General features: G+C 38.2%; 1 protein-coding gene across 1 annotated transcript in view; it reads right to left on the bottom strand.

Annotated features, from left to right (window-relative positions):
• LOC100741287 overlaps positions 1–15361 on the bottom strand; it is a 488970-nt gene that overhangs the window by 127846 nt on the left and 345763 nt on the right. The gene's annotated exons all lie outside the window — the stretch shown is intronic.

Genomic DNA, 15361 nt, shown 5'->3' with positions numbered 1-15361 from the left:
AAATCGATTGGATAACGGATTAAATATTTTTCAAGTATCGTTCGAGCACCAAGGTTCCACTATCCTAATAAAAGTAATTAAGTCCTTAACCTACAGTATCGTGCGATATCATTGATTTATTATTTACTTCAAGATGATAAATCTTTCCTGTTCAATGATCATTTGATAGCAATTATTTATCAAACACGTTGCAAAATAAAATTAGTCCTACCTCACACGTGCACTTATACATCAAAAGACACGTGCGATTTGCACAACTTCGAACGTTTAGCCAAAGCGTGAAATGGCACGACTTGTTGCTTATGGCACGCGCTATTGCAACTTAAATCGTATGGCAAAGGTTTGAGAGAACTTTAGACACGTGTACTTCTTACGATATGAGGTGGATAGATCGGTGATAGGTACCGCTGGTGTATACGATTTTTGTTCTCATCCGAGTTGCCTTCTTCTCAGTTAGGAATTGTGTAAAAAACCGGACTCTGAGTGCCGGGATTCGAACCTGGTCTTGAACGTTCGTAACCAACCAACTGCGCTAACCACAGCTCTACCGTCATCCGGTCGAGGATAGGGTCTTTGTGTAGCAAGCCACGGGACAGAAACTGTTGGAAAGTTTTGCTGTCGAGTGCCGCTACGGATATATAGTCAGTGAGAAAAATAAATGGAAAAATAGTGGAAATATGTATCAACTACGAGTTTCTTTGTAATACTGTCTTACCTACCTCCACCACCTGTTCACATATTTTTATCCTCATACGTATGTCCCGTATATCTAACCACAAACCTGATCCATGACAGGTGACAGATTCACGAAATCGCTGGGACGCTGCCTTTCGTCGCGTCGGCTTAGTTATGCCGGTGGCCGATTGCGAATCCGTCTTCAGGTATCCTGCAACATGCACGCTGTCGATACACGGGCAAGGGGTGTGCATAATTTCAAGCACGGCGAGTGGAGCCCCGCGGCCCCCCTACAGCTCGAATCCGATTCTGTGGTCAGCTTATTCAAGCTTTGGTCGCGCAATTGGAGACGGATTGGACGTGCCGGCTGCTGACAAGGAACTCTGATAATAGAGGCAAGCTTCAGAGGAACTGGAATGTACAGTACACTGTCTGTTCAGAGGGAAATTCGGTATTGACGTAATTAGCCTACATGCTAGCAGACGTTCCACATGCCGTGACACCATCCGTTCCCAAACCCCCACCCAACACACGTAGACCGTGCAGCGCCGCTCCGCTCCGCGCCGCGCCGCCTGGGATTTAATACCGGCTAACTCATATCTCGGGGGCAGCTGGCTTGTCCGTAATTTCATCCTTTGAAAATTAAATTAATCATCGATCCGTGTCCCCTCCATTATTTGCCGCTAGCCCCGGCTTCTCGCGTTTCGCTATTATCCGGTCACGTATTTAACAGGCATCGCCTAAACAATTTGCATTCGGCCACGACCGTTTGTCGAATTGTAAAATTGTTGGAAATTGTCAACTGGTTGAGTCGTTTGGGCGATCGTACGATTCTGAAGCTGCGGGATAAGTCACGTTCCTCACAGTGTGTATCAATCGTACACTTGAAAATGATATTCGAAGCGTGCGTGCATTATCGTCGTTCAGCAACTTGCAGGAATTTTCAGCGAATCTTCCTTCATTCGATTAACCACGGTCTACTTGAACTTTCGCAGTTAGTCGCCGAAATAAGTCATATTACGCGTAGGAATGATATTAAAATAGTTTCATATTTATTTGATATGTGATTTACAAGATATTCGTAGATACACATTGCACGTGTCTCAGCACTCTTTTTGTCTCACCATCTTCTCACCACTATACGTACGGAACAGTTGCATTCTTCTGTTTTACGAGACACGCGTACTCCCACACACACCCATACTCATATATGTGTAACGCTACTACGCGAGTAATCCGGTGTGGCACACAAAATTACATACATCTGAATAGTTCTTTCTGGACGGTGCAAAGGAACCTCAGTAGGGTTCCTTAGCGGGTGGAGCTAATTTGTTTTCAAAAATTATGCGATATTGTCTGGTGATTCTTCGGAGAATCCTCTCAAAGGAGCAATTCGATAAGAACCGAAGGATGAGGAATAATTTGTCCCGTGCAACTCCCTCTGTATGAAACAGACATTTTTCCTAAAATATAGCGATTTATGTTCACGCGATACTATAACGCACGTTAAAATAGAAAAATCTAAAAGTCTTCAGCAAAAAATTATAGGGACTCTGCAGAGAATATCTCGCGGTCCCCCAGATGGTCGCAATCCACAAGTTGAACACCCGAGTGCCAGACCAATTGTTAAGCTGGCAACTTGAGACTGGTCAGTCTGGTTTTATTTCAAACAGAGAGGGGCGAGTAATTCTTGAAACGTCCAGACAGACGGTCCTAGTAAGGCTAAGGACTTCGTTTGAGCCTCGCGGTTTGATGAGTTTGGAAGAGTCTGGGTGAGGCTTCGATGAGTTGGAAAGTAAATTGATTGTCGCGTCGATGGAGCCAGCGGTGCGGAGAGACGCGGAATTGATCAATGTTAAGTGGGTTTTACGAACTAATAATTGTCTCTTTTTTTCTTTCGATAATTGGCTGTGGCGAGTATAGCGTTACGATACGTTTTATGACGACTTTGTTGGAAAAGTCGAACAGTTCCGTTCAGTTCGAGGAAGTGTAAGTAGTTTCAAATTTTCGAGATACTGTAAATCGGACGATACGATCGTCAAAGTGCACTTAACGTACAATTCGTGTGAACCAAGGAAGAATATTTTAAACTCAGCCTTGAGTTCTGATTCCTGTTTCGAGGCTGTATCTTCGCATCTCACGAGGACCCATTGAGCCTCTGCGGTCCGAGTAGCATACGACATCTTGTTTCTACCGATTCATATTCAATGAATTAGCTTCAGAAATCGTTCACGATTTTTCACCATCTTCTATGATACTTTTAAACATAATTTTATTCCTTTTCCGTTTGACATTTTAATCGAACGTATTGATCAAACATCGACTAATCGTCGTTCTTCTGCTTTTCGTAAGAGATTCGACAAATAGCATATTTAAATAAAGAACTACTCCTTCTATCGTTCTTTATAATTTTAAAGACGTGTTCGAGAATCGTTTCTATCAGACGAACAGAGTGTCGTTGCGGTTCTCTTCGAAGGAAACGACGACGAATCGCGAACATGGAGGTGGAAAGAAAAATCATAAAAATTGTAGCAGACGGCGACCAAATACAGCGACGTTATCCTACTAAAAGCCGCTGCCAATAACAGTTCTCGTTACACGGACTTTCTGAACTTTCAGACTGGACCTGTCAGGCCGTATATCAAGCCACGAATCGCGATCAATTATGTTCACGCGAGGATGCTCGCTCTTCTCAACTAATCCGGCACACAGACTGTCGCGTCGTCCTTGTCGCGCCAATTAGTCTACATTTATGGCGGTAGAAAGCAACAGGAGGTCTTGATTACAGGATAATCGGTTGCTACGTTCTCTATTAGGTTTCATGCGTTGCTGTACTAAACTCGTCGACTAAAACGGATAGCAGATTCACCTTCACTGAAGATTCTCTGTATATGTATACGTCTAACAAGAGAATAGTTTCACGAGCTACGAACAATGGTATTAAAATAGTTGAGAGTAGTTGGCAAGATTCATGACTGACTCGTTTCAGCGAAATTGATGATTTTATTACTGGAATGGAGGATTTACCGTCGTACCAATAATTTTCAAGTGGATGTTAGTGTTCGATTTAGGCGAATTTTACACGAAACGGGACCTTTATCAGATACGAAACGAACTAAAATAGGGAAATATTCGAGCGAAAAAGAATTTTTCATTCGTCCGAGGAAACGATTGGTATCGTGTTTAAATTGGCAATAAATTGAAAGAATCGAAGGAAGAAAAGGACAGCGTCACGTTACCCATGAATAGCAGTTATAATGCATTTTATTAATATTGTTCGTTAATTACGAATTTATAGCGCGTTTAGTAAAGTGGCTTGAGCTCTTTCTAATTCCTTTCTGTTTCATTTAGTCAAATTGCTGGAAAATTAAACTGATTACTCGCAAGAAGATAGAACTAAAATGAATAGAAAAATTCATGGAGAATCTACTTTGATGCAATCGAGAGTTGAACGACAATTCCAAAGCAGTTAAGGCAAATGACGGTAGACGTTACGATTCTGTGGTATATAAGAATGAGACATTTTCGCCAAGTTGCGAATAACAGAAGCGGGACGAAAATAGCGAGTTCCTTGTCCGGACGAGATCGATCGTGATTATATAATTTCGGATTGAAAATAATAGCAGATTCAGGCAGCGTACCTGATTGCGGATACTTAGCTCGTGCTTCAAATTGCACGGTATCTCGTTACTCTAAAACCAAGAACGCCGTTCCAATTTAGGAAACCGTTCGAATTAAGGTCGTTTGCCTGCCATTTACGTAACCAAGTCGTACTTCTTGTCACGTGAACCTCTGTCACGCGGACGCACGGATCGAGTTTTAGAAACGCACGTGAATGGAAAACAGTAACGTGGAGAAGTGACGTTACGTAAGTTTCGAACAAGAATATATGACTGCCGCGTTAATTGATTAATATCAAATTAAATAATTATGTAACGTATTCAATCATAATACATTCGGTCATAATTTCCATCATCTATATTCGATGATATTTATGGAATATCGATTTGTAATCTTTTTATAATTAAGAGAAGCTGGAAATTTGTTACTTTGTTCACTTATGAAGTTACGGTACATTGGTTAGAGTCAACGTGTCGAACAAAACTTACAACATTGGCATTAAATTAATTAAAAGTAGTATTTAATGTATTCTTTAACACGTAGATAATAAGAAATCGTGAAAATTTTTCTTTCCTACAATAATTATACTACGTATATTTTAATTGTGTGAGAATTTACGAAACGATACCTTTTAGTATTATATATTATAATAATATCGCATACAAAAATATATTTTCGTTGGATCTTACTAAATCGATTTGCTAAATCGATTATCGGCACGATCGTTAAAATCTAATTTCCTCTGGTCATTTTGAGATACGGCGACAAATACAAAGAAAAATAGGCCGACACGCTGTGGAAAGAAACACAAAGAAAAAATTACCGAGACAGCGAGAGAAATATCGCACGGCACTCCCGGTTCATCTTTGAAATCGTTCCGAAACTTGACGATTTCTTTCCAGCGATTAATCCAGAATTCATTATCCGAGAACCGCCGTCACGCTGCAACGATTTCCATTATCGTTCATGGAAAAAGTCCGTTTTATACATTTTCTAAAATGATTTTCCATTATGCGGCCGTAAGTCCGCGGTATTATTTCGGTTTTCCTGGTGGCGCATTCCGCGTGCCGCTTCACTTTCTCGACATCTTTACGCCGAGACCGGCAGAAAACCGACAAAACCAAATGCGCCACGTAATGCAGCGTCCAACGACTTTGAAACCTCTTTCGTTTCCTCTTTTCTCTCCATCTTTCTCTTCTCTCTACCTAACGCCTCGTCGTTTACCGTTGGCTTAAAGAAAAATTCATTCTCCCACGATCCTCCGCAATTACCTAGAAAATTGCGCGATTTTTAAAACGGGCTGTCGCGCGTATTTATTTTCCCGTTCTCTTTCTTCCTTTTTTTCCTCCTTTCACCGACGCATCCGCGTATTTTACTACTTCCGATCGAGACCTTGGCTACGATACTAGCGGAGAAAATTGGCAAACTGTGTCTATCCAAAGCGATTGTCTAATTTTCTATGAGTACTGAGAATTTGTTATTTTATTACTATTATTACTGAGTATTACTGCGTATTACTGAGAATTGAGAAAATATCACATGATAAATCTACTCATTCGTGTAATGAATACCACAACAGGACGAATTTACGTTACGATCCAATATTTAATAACGCGAAATATATCTAATTAGAAAGATTTAGTTACATCTATTGAGTTGACAACTAAGTGATTGCGGATTTTGTCGTTAGATGATATTGACAAAATCCTGCAATCACTTAGTTGCCAATCCAATAGGACGATTCTATTTTGCGGCATACTTGCGGTACAATTATCGTGTCCTTTTATATCTCTTGTTTTATACGTTTTCTTTTCTTCGCTACTGTAATTCCAAAGGTAATGAATTTGGTAAAGTTTAGCGAGAGCGCCAAGAGTTCCAATTAAATTTATATACACGAATTATTGCAGAAGTATTGGATACGATTCGGAATACGCAGAACATGCGATTTTCAAGAGGAGGATAGGAAGATATCGATAAACAGTAATGAACAGCGATATTCCAGCGAACTCCTTCACGACAAGAATCCTAACCTAATAAGCAATAAGTAAAACCCTGGCGGATGTCGGGGATTAATTGAAGGATCAGCTTTTAAATTCGTCGTGATCGAATTTTAGGAGTCGTTAAAACCGATAATTGCCAAGCCACCTCAAGTGCACGAAGAATCGCATATTTCCCCGATGTGTCCTTAAAATCCTTTCAAATATCAGGTGTTTGCGTTCAATCTCCATTTGACGTATTTATAAAAATATTGATCAAACGTTAAATGCCATTAAAATCTATCACGTGTAATAATGTCAATATCCCATGTTATATTTCCCTGAAAAATATCATTTCGAAATAAACGTGGAAGTAATTGATCAATGAAGATTTGTGAGTTTCCAGCTTCGGATGTAAAAATTGTTCATTTTCAATTTCAAATATTCTGTTCCTTTCGCACGATTACAATTTCAGCTAAAAAATAAAAAAAAAAAAAAAAAAAAATAAAGAAGACAATTTTGCAAAACACGTTGGAGCTGAAAATTGCTGGACTCACAGATCGTAACGTTAGCGAAAATATCGCGTTCGCTTAATGAATCGTTCTGATCAAGCGATACTGTAAACTGCTAGCAGGATGTTTTACAAGAGATTTAATTTCTATTCAGGACAAAGGATGCGCCCGAGAGATTCCCTTAATGGCGTGACACGATAAATTTCGTGAATGCAGCATCTCGAGCAGCTGGTTTAAGTACAGCATCGGTCGGTTGCGCGATTGAAACGCGGACGAATTTCTCGGCTACGCCGAATAAAAGCAATCTTAACAATTTCTCACGAGATAATGAGCGAGTCAGATCAATTTTCTCTTCGGCGTTTCTTCCCGCACGATCGATCGAACTTCGTTGAAACGTTTCGTCTTATCCTACCTCGCTTTAACTTCAATTGTTTCGAACCAGTTGTTTTCCAACCAAGTTAAACGATCTGAGGAAGGTGTCTTGGACACGTCTGATTGATATTAATAGATAATTGGAAATAGCTTCCCTTTCGATTTTATCGTTGGATATTGTCGATAGAAGTAATTATCGCTCGATATTCACGACGTTAAAATTTTGTTATTCCTGCTTGAGATTTGATTTGTTGCATAATTAACCGTATGTTTGGTAAATCGAGGAGCATAGTAAAATGATAATATTATATTTTTATTAGCTACAAACATTATATTTTAAATCAATAAAATATATTGTAATCTACGATTATTTATAACATCTTCATATGTACACACATACAACATGATAATTAATAAAGTGCAAGCCTGATTTCATTGTTATCCTTGATACGCCAGACATTGATAACTTGTCATATGAATAAATAGCGTTCCTGTCGTTGGTAGAATTTTCACTATACTCGGTTACATAACGAATTAGAAAAATTACACTTAAGGTTTCCAACAACAAACTATAGCTGTATCGCCTTCCTTATAAATTCTCCCATAGCGCATGATTGAAAAATCCTACTCGCGTTACGTAACCCCCGTGAGGTTTCCACGAAGCCCGTGTAACGTTCAATGAAAACTCATCGATTAGATATAGCGCGACTACGTGTACATATACATACATACGTAGGTGTACGTAACTTGCGGAAGCGCAATCCCAACAAGGATCTTGAACGTGGTGGAAAACCGCAGGCGGCGGCTGCTGCGCGATTCTGAAGCGACGTCGTGAAAACGATTCGCGCGGTTTAACGAGACTTCGAGGGTTGCAGTCGCTGCTAGGCAGCGTTAGACAGCGTTAAGTAAATTTATGGTGGTTGTGAGCAGCGGCTGAAAGACTATACGAGGCTTGATCGCTCCGAGTCAATTAAACGAAAAGGTAAATACGAAGGTAACGACACCGGCTGAACCGGCACAATGGGACTAACGACGATTTATTATGGAAATACGAAAGTCGGCCGAACCGTGGGCGCATGTTGAAGAAATCGATAGGAGTTTTTAATTAAAGTGGCAATAATGTTCCCGCTAAGCCGCTCTCGACAGCGAATGACTGCGATTGAATTTCATTTCCTCGGAAAAGAAACGTGGCTTGCTTCGAGAAGCGTTACGATTTCTCCGTGCAAAGATATTTAAATTGATCCGACTGAAATATTACGTCTTTTTGCGACGCTTCCCGCGCGAATGTACGTCGAAACAAGCGTTTAGAACGGTATTTTGCAGTTTTCTCTAAATTTCCTTTTATTACATTTATTTCTCTGTTTTCCGAATAAATCGCGAGCTGTTAACGAATATAACAGACACGTGTAAGAAATATACGTCATATTTATAAGTATCAAGGCATCTGTCAGTCTCGTCAGAATACTAACGCCATTTGATCTATTGGATTGGCAATTAAAATTACCACCTAATGACAAAATCCGCAAACACGTGGTTTGTCAATAAATTATCAGAGAAATGATTAATCGGCTATAATTTTATATTCCTGTAAAAGAACACACATTAAAAGTTTCTAGAAGCTACTTCCAAAAATTATAGAATTAAAAATTAAATAATGCTAATTATATATATATAGAGTGGTTGGTAACTGGTGGTACAAGCGAAAAGGGGGTGATTCTAAGAAATCGAAAATATAGGATAAAAGTTTAAAAATTTAAAAATTTAAAAATTTAAAAACTTAAAAATTTGAAAACTTAAAAACTTGAAAATTTAAAAAATTAAAAATTTAAAAATTTAAAAATTTTAAAAATTAAAAATTTAAAAATTTTAAAATTTTAAAAATTAGAAAAATAACGTCAATCGAGACAACGATCTACAGTGAGATCCGTTATAACGAGACGTGATAAAGTGCAACCGTACCGAACGAAAATTCAAAGTCGATTTTCTCGAAAACAAAGCCTCAAACGAAAAATTTTTATTCTATAAACAAAGCCTCGTCGAACGAAAAATTTGTATTCTATATTTTCGACCTCTTTTTTCGCGTAGAATCACCCCCTTTCCGCTTGTACCACCAGTTACCAACCACCCTGTATATGTATATACGTAAATAGATTTATTCTTTTATCGATCGATAAGGTTTCCGATGAATCTTAATTCATATATAGAACGTCAATGAAACGCGCCTATCGCCAAAATACGTAGGAAAACTTCGCCTTCGTCATTTCACTTGCGAACAATGTCCCATTCATGGTAGTCATGTTTCACCGTTTTCCGATGTCTAGTAGTAATAGCGAGTGGCAAGTGTTTCTTCGCAGACAGTACTTACGAGCGCCGATGCACACGATCTTACAGAACGAGCTTCGTGTACGAGCGAACTTTAGTCTACCACGAAGACGTAGAATCGCACGGAACGAGCCATAATGGCGCTGTAATTGGATTTAGCGATATAAAGTCGGGTTTAGTCGGCTCGAAGTCACTTGCTGCTCGACAACCGTCACGTCGTTCATTGCTACGATATGTTCATTAAAAGTTGGTTACGTACTTTGACACGGCCTGGTTTAACGAACGTGTCGATATGATCGAACGACGTCGCAGACGAATAAAAATCCACACCTTTTACATTCGACGCGGATCGATCGAACGTTTGATGAACTGCTCGCTCCTCTCGCGACTGATCGCTCCCCACTGTTTAACAAGCTGCGACTTTTCGTTTACTTTGCGAATCCCATACGTTCGTTCCTCTCTCGTATCTTCTTTACTTTTTGATTTTTCGTTTGAGTAAGGAACATCCTACGTTGATGGCAAATTTTTAGAGAAATCGAAAGGGACAACTTTTCTTCGCGTTTGAATTTCCTATGATTTAATTTCGCGATTACCAAAGGGAACAGAGTATGACGAATTAACCGGAGAACTGTGATTTTTTTACTGCCGACACGTTACGCATAAACGAAGAAGTATCTAGTATTCTACTGTCGTAACTAGCATTCTATCGTGTTTTAACAAGATATCTCGGGTTGTACGTATTAAGAGCAATTACGAATCGATCGGTTAAAAAGTTTTCGCTGACTCGTCGCGCGAATTCATTTTTCGTTTAATTCGTCTGTTTGATTATACAGAGAGAGTTAGAAAAGTTTTGGGACGTTAGTTTCAGCGAGTAAACAAAATCCTATCCCGTTTTCGCAAACTCCATTACGACCGGTCCTATGGATACGCTATAAATCGTGATGGAAGCGTGTTTACGCGCGAGAACCTGTAACGTTTGGAAATTCCCATTTCGCGTTATTTTATCGTTTCCAAATTGAATGAAAACGAAATTCGACGGTGTTGCAAAACGTGGAACTGGAATCGTTCGTAGGTACAGTAGCTCGCGAAAGTATTTGAACGCTTATCATAGAAAATTTCTATGCATACATTGTGTGTGTTAGTGTGTGTGTGTGTGTGTGCTACATCAAACATTTTCAAACTTCATCAGTATTATAATGAGACACGACTATCGTGGTTATTTCAAAACAAACTGAAAATCTACATAAAAAGTCGGAAGATATTCTTCAAAAACGTGTATTTAGTAACAAATTAATATTGCTCGTGAACAAGCTTATGTAATAATTAAACGATACAATAGGTGTTTGTTTTAAACTGTACCAACAAATATATACACGGTGGTTTAAAAGCTCTGAAGCGCGTTGTTTTCTAATAACATGTTTATATTCGGTAGCGTGAATATTTTACGAAATATGTAGGATGATAAAGATTGTACAGTAACGAACAAATAGAATATATCATTGGTTAGATACGCGGTGATAGTCAAATTTTATCACAGCGCTAATGAAATTTCAAAATAACACGCGCAACCAGATTCCGGATATTTATGCACTTAGGGGCATTTATGCAAATATACATAAAACATTATACGATGCTCGTTATACAATTTGGAGATGTAAAAATGCACAGAACGTACGCAACGTGGAAAAATATCGCGAATATTCAAGACACATTACCGGTTACGATATTTAGTAGGTAAAAAGATTTTTCACCATTTTTTCCATCTTTTTTAATCAGATCCGCACAGGTGTTCGAATAGTGTCGCAAGCAACTGTATTTCACTTAGTGTGTCTGGCATTTCGTACGGCAAACGTTAACAAGAACGTGCAAACGTAAGTTCTCTGTATCCTGCACTTCTCTTTCACCGAGATACAGCGGTTTTCGACCTGGTCCACGCGCCCTTTAATTTGTTTTCGCGTAATTGCTCGTTGCTGTTGATTCAGCATCGGATACCCGATATTCCTCCTCCTCCTCGTTTGGTTGTCCACTGTCCATTCTTAACTCGTAACTGGAATACGTATTTTTTGTTCAGTGTGTAACTTGAACCGTGATTCGATATCGATTCGGTTGTGCCCTCTTTTAAAGATTGGAAAGAACTTTGATTACGTGTTAATTTGGGTTGAAAAAAAATGCTTTCGCCGATAGGAACCACGATGAATTTAAAGGGAAAAGTTTGGAGCGAAGTTTTCAAGATAGAAATTTACGAAATAGAGCGCGGAAATGTTGACGTTTAGAACTTTCCTCTTTCTTTGTTCGTGATACGATCTTACGAAACGGAAAAGATTGCGGATTTTAGTAGACAGATTGAAAAAACTTGCGTAATTTATAGATTATGTAAATGTTTCCTTGCAAATATTATATTGTTACCAACCAATACCAGTTGTTGTACCAATTGTTATATTGTTCTCTGTTACTGCAAACCTTTGATATAGATATCATTTGCAACGCTGTATCATTTGCCCTTTTATCTCTGATTCGAATAAATACCAACAAGTTATCAGTATGTTTCCAACTCGCAAGACGCGTACGTTTGTGTAATATAAGTACATTCGTGAAATAAATCTCCTTCGAGTGATTTCAGATGCTCGTCAGAAAGCTGTAAATTTCAATGAATTTAAAATTTGAAAATATATACTAGGAGATAAATTTTGGCTTTCAATAATTTTAAGTTTTGAAGCAATTCTCAAATTTTAAGCTATTTTATATTCTTTTTATTCACTGGGGGTGGAGGGACTTATAAGTTATACATACTAAATAAAATGGAAAATGCTCGAGCATTTAATTGCCAATAACGTTGTCCAGGCAAAAGCGCATTAATCATTGGCGGGAAATAGAAATATATACATATGTATTTTGCAATTTTCGCCTAGAACGAGAACGGTTGCACGTCGACGAATAACGTTTTCACTTTTTTCCGAAGGGATTCGATTACCCAAGTTACGTCCGATCGCGTTGATCGACATTTTTGACGTCACGTCAGTGAGATGATTAACCCGTCGTTAATTAAAAACGGAACGTTGGCCTTTTGTAATTAAGCGTACTCGAATTTGCACTTCACCGAGATATTTGTGCCCCATAATGAGTACACCTCATGACGATTAATTGATACTATTAATTCAATTTTCATCGTAAACGGGTTAAAGTGGAAATGCTCGTACCGTTACAGATCGATCAACGACAAGCTATACCTATTTTTTACGTCGCTTTTATCGTTTATTCTTTATTTATGACGGTAATAAAAATACGATGGAATCGATGATTTTACTTTGCTCTTAAATTATTTACCATATTTTATTACCGCTTCATTATTATATTCGTTAATTTGTAGATATTTAAAGAAGGAGATATTTCGTAGATGTATTATCGTACGATATCGTTATAATACTAACGAGCAGATGAACTATATCGTATTATCATAATTTCAGTTATTGCCACAACAGTTTAATGAGTTAATCATTTTATAACGAACGAATAATAAAATGTTTGTTCGAAACTTCATTTCGTACATGTTCCTGATTACAATCTGGCCGATGACGAAATATCGTAATTGCTAGTTATTACACGTTAATTAGTTCACGATAAATTTATTATTATCATGGAATAAACGAATGTGTAACCCAAATGTACAGTGAATTTTTCGGACCGATGATAATTAGACATACCGCGGATATTTATAGTAAGCGTTATACACGCGGTGAATATTACACGAAACGTGTTTTCCAACGAATAACAAAAGCTATCTTTCGCTATAAATTTCCTAAGCAAAACAATATTCAAATTGTATCCTAGAACATCGTTGTAATACATATTATTTAGCGAAAGTAAATGGATGTTCGCGCATGTGATTTCTGTTAAAAGGAATAGAAGCTCACGTGCAGGCAAGTGAATTCGACCATCAAAAGTTCAGTTAATCGGACATTAAATAGAATCTCGTTTCGATAAGTAGAATTTAAATAAATGCTATAGCTCTGCCGTACTTTGCTCACACGATATTTTATAAATTTCTGTACTTATGCACGTCCTTGTAAATATATATGTTTTAACATTTAACCAACAGTGCACAGTACAGCGAGCTGTAGGTTTCCACCGTGTTCGAACAAGCCAACCTATACGCTGCCCATGGCGTATTTTTCCAAATATCGAGGACTAATGTTCACGACTTAATAAATCAAAGAAGTCTAAAAATTATTTCAGCGGTAAATTATATTTTGCGGTAATGATTTTATATAACGATTTCGCATATTGTTTATATAAAACATCGAATTAAAAGTATACGTTAAAAGTATAAAAAAATATAGGTAAAATTAAAAACGTTAAAGATAACCAAAAATAAATAGCGGTACTTGAACGTGAAATGAAAAATTCATGATGTATTTTAATATCTTTTTACGGTGTGGTATTGTTCGATTATAACTTTATTTAGTCGTAACTGATTAATTACCGAGTCGTAACTGAATTAATTTTAACACCGCCAAATTGGTGTATTTTATTATATACTGTACTTTATAAAAGCAGAGAAAGTGGCGCAATTAATTGGGAATAATTCCAGGTAAACAATAACTGATAACAACAACAAAAAAAAAAAAAAAAGAAAAGAAAGAAAACGCGTTGCTAAAATCAAGAAGGGAGATCTCCCCGTTTGGTCACACAACGATACTCTTCACAGAGGGGAGATCTATGCCTATTCGATGGGCTAAGTGTTAATATTCACACTTTTCGCGAATAAACAAGTATCCACTATTTGTCTATCGTCTCTTTCTCGTCCCAAGTAAAATATTAATCTCTCCTTGAAGACGCTTAATTATCCCTGGCGCCAACGAGATTCTAGGCCAAAGGAACGTTTCACGGCATACGATTTCACATGGAACGGCTTATGAAGCGTTTTCTCAGCGAACAAACGACGCCAAGTTTCCCAGTTCCGAGTTGTTGAAATTCAACGCTCCGATAATCGGCAGAGAACTCGATCGAGCAGACAGCAAGAAGCACGGAGACGTTACAGATGCCGATTTCGGCTTTGCTTAAGAACCGAATCCCAGAGATGATTTAGTTACGCGAAACGCCGACGGCCATTACGAACGTCTCCATTATCGCGACTGTTTCGCGCTGAATAGACCCAATGATGTTCCCTTCGATCACCAGGATTCTGCTGATGGAGGAGAAACGTCAACGCCGATGCCTTTAATCGCGTTCATCGATCTCCTATTCTAGCCATGGCGTTCCAACTCGGGCTACGAGATTGATCGTTTCGCGGATTTTTACTCCTAGATCGATCCGAATCGATTCGGAACCGATTCGATCTGATTTGGCGCAGATTGCGTTCGCCAATATACTGTGTATAGCTACAGGTATACAGAGTGTTGTACGCAACTGGGACAAGCTATTAACTCTGAAACGACGTAGAAGAGACAGGAAAGAGCTTTATTGATATAAAATTACAGGATTTGTAGAGGACAACGGTATTGCGTTAATAAGGCAAACGGTAGTTTAATATTGGCTTGGCAATTAAACGATTGCGGATTTTGTCAATACCATCTAATGACAAAATCCGCAATCACTTAGTTGCCAAGCCAATATGTTCGTTGTTTTTTCAATTTCGTAGAAAATGAAAGACACGTTGTTTAGTTTTGCAATGAAATAAACGCACGTTTGTGGCGTGCTTGGAGATTAAATTAAAAAACAAAAGACGATCGACGACGTATTAAATTTTGAAACTGTTTCTCTGTAAAAAAATGGGAAGTGTAATTTTTAGTGTTCTTTTAGCGAGTCCTCGTATACCGTTGGTTTGAAACGAAAACGTAATAAGCAATAAAAGGGAATCTTTTTAGAAAATCGGTTTAAAACGAA

Source organism: Bombus impatiens, unplaced genomic scaffold, assembly GCF_000188095.3.
Source record: "Bombus impatiens unplaced genomic scaffold, BIMP_2.2 scf_0042, whole genome shotgun sequence".
Taxonomy (NCBI): domain Eukaryota; kingdom Metazoa; phylum Arthropoda; class Insecta; order Hymenoptera; family Apidae; genus Bombus; species Bombus impatiens.
Note: the sequence above shows the minus strand (reverse complement) of the source record. Positions and strands in the feature narration are given on the sequence as shown.